At 40.4% G+C, this 2,495-nt stretch overlaps 1 pseudogene; it reads left to right on the top strand.

Moving 5' to 3' along the window:
* The first annotated feature begins 1,191 nt into the window (after positions 1 to 1,191).
* The window catches only part of LOC121042567 (centromere protein K-like), a 1,772-nt pseudogene continuing 468 nt past the window's right edge, over positions 1,192 to 2,495 (top strand).

Below are 2,495 nucleotides of genomic sequence, written 5' to 3'. Positions count from 1 at the left end.
AGGTCTGGAAAGAAGGGGTCTGGTTTGGTTGCCAGAACCATGTGATTAGAGGGTTGGAATTTTCAGTCCTATGTCCCTGATATTGTGGGAGGGGGAGATGGGCTGAAGATTAAATTATTAGCCATTGTAAACTGATCCAATCAACCATTCATATGTAATAAAACCTCCATAAAACCCCACAAAGTTAGGGTTAGGAGAGCTTCCAGGTTGCTGAAACAATGGTTCCATGTGCAACGTTCTGGACCCAAACTCCATGGAGAAACAAGTTCCTTTGTTTGCGACTTTGCCATGTGTGTCTTTCCATCTAGTTATTCATTATATCTTTTGTAATAAACTTGTAATCTGTGAATAAACTGGTTACTTGAGTTTTAGGAGTCAATCTAGCAAATTAATCCCACCTAAGGAGGAGGCCATATGAATCTGAATTACAGCCAGTTGGTAAGAAGCACAGGTAACAACCTGAATTTGGAAATTGGCATATGAATGAAGGGGTAGTTTTGTGGGTCTGAATCCTTAACCTGTGGAATCTGATTTTATCTGTGGATAGATTGTGTCAGAATGGAGTTCAATTATAGGTCACCCAGATGGTCTCCAAGAATTGCTTGATGGTATGGGGAAAAACTCCCCACACATTGGAATCGTGTTCAGAAAACTTAATACTCAATATTCAGCTAGCCTTGAGTACCACTCTTCTCTAGCTCCCACACCAATGCCAGTTCCAGAACCCCACTGGTTAGGAGAGAAAGACAAAAGAACTAGTTAACTTGTGGGCTTCAAGTACTCAAAACTTTTTTTTTTTAAATATATGAACTTCTTTATTTTCTTTTTTTTTTTTTTAAATTTTTTTTTTCAACGTTTATTTATTTTTGGGACAGAGAGAGACAGAGCATGAACAGGGGAGGGGCAGAGAGAGAGGGAGACACAGAATTGGAAACAGGCTCCAGGCCCTGAGCCATCAGGCCAGAGCCTGACGCGGGGCTCGAACTCACGGACCGTGAGATTGTGACCTGGCTGAAGTCGGGCGCTTAACCGACTGCGCCACCCAGGCGCCCCATGAACTTCTTTATTTTCTATAACATTCTCTGAAAAGAGTAAGAAAACTGATGCACAGATAATTTGACTGAAGTTCCCACACCTTTTTTTTTATTATCATTATTATTTTCATCATAAGGCTAAGAAGATCACAAGCATATGCCAGTGAATTGGCAAGATCTAGATCCAGATAGTATAACAGATGTGGAAGATGTTAAGATGCTTAAGAAGAATATGGGGCACCTGGGTGGTTTAGTCAGTTGAGTATCCGACTCTTGATCTCTGCTCAGGTCATGATCTCATCGTTCATGAAATCAAGCCCCATGTTGGGCTCTGTGCTGACAATGTGGAGTTTGCTTGAGATTCTCTCTCTCCCTCTCTCTGCCTCTCCCCCATTTGTGCTTTCTCTCCCTCTCTCTCAAAATAAATAAACTTTTTTTTTTAAAGGTGGGTAAGTAGAGATTATTAAAGAATGTGAAGAGAGACACCTGGCTGGCTTGGTTTGTAGAACATCATGCCACTCTTGATCTCAGGGTTGTGAGTTTGAGTCCCACATTGGGTATAGAGATTACTTAAAAAAAGAATATGAAGGAACATGTAATGATATGACAGAATGTTAGAATACATTATCACTTGTTGGAATGGAGATAGTCACCAATTCAAATGCTCAATAAACATTAGTTATTCAGATGAAATGTTTGGCCACTGAACTCAGTTAATGGCAGAAACTCCTGAAATAATTCCACTGAATGAAGATGATCTGGTAACATAAGGAAGTGTTCCAAAAATTGATACCTGATCTTGAAATGATACTCTACCATTTAGTCAAAGAACAAAAGGTTAAAGGGAGACTTGGAAAGAGAATAAAAGGTTGGATAAACAACAACAGATACTGAATCTCTTCATGTAATACACAATGAATTTAAGCATCACATAGTGACATTTTCTGAATTGAGAGTTTGATAAGCTGAAAACAAAAATGGTTAAAAGAGGGTGCCCTGCTGTCTCAGTTAGTAGAGCATGTGACTCTTAACCTCAGGGTGATGAGTTCAAGCCCCAGGTTGGGCATAGAGCCTACTTAAAAAAATGCCTCAAAAAAAAAAAAGTATATGAGAGTATCTCATGAGTATCTATGAGACCATTTCCCTCTACCTGATAGATATAGCAAAAAGAAAAAAAATTCAAGAATCAACTGCATAGGGGCAACTGGTTGGCTCACTTGGAAGAGCTTGTGACTCTTGATCTTGGTGTCATGCAAGCCTCACATTGGGTGTAGAGATTGCTAAAAAATAAACAAACAAACAAAAGAATCAACTGGGGGCACCTGGGTGGCTCAGTTGTTCAGGCATCTGACTTTTGATTTTGACTCAGGTCATTGAAAGGGCAGGCCTATGCCGGCTGACTCCATCTTGTTCTGTGTCCTTCACCTTGACCACACCTCCTGCCCTTGAGTAACCCCCCCC

This window comes from Herpailurus yagouaroundi, unplaced genomic scaffold (assembly GCF_014898765.1).
Source record: "Herpailurus yagouaroundi ecotype Mexico unplaced genomic scaffold, PumYag 185, whole genome shotgun sequence".
NCBI lineage: Eukaryota > Metazoa > Chordata > Mammalia > Carnivora > Felidae > Herpailurus > Herpailurus yagouaroundi.
This window is presented reverse-complemented; position numbering and strand designations above follow the sequence as displayed.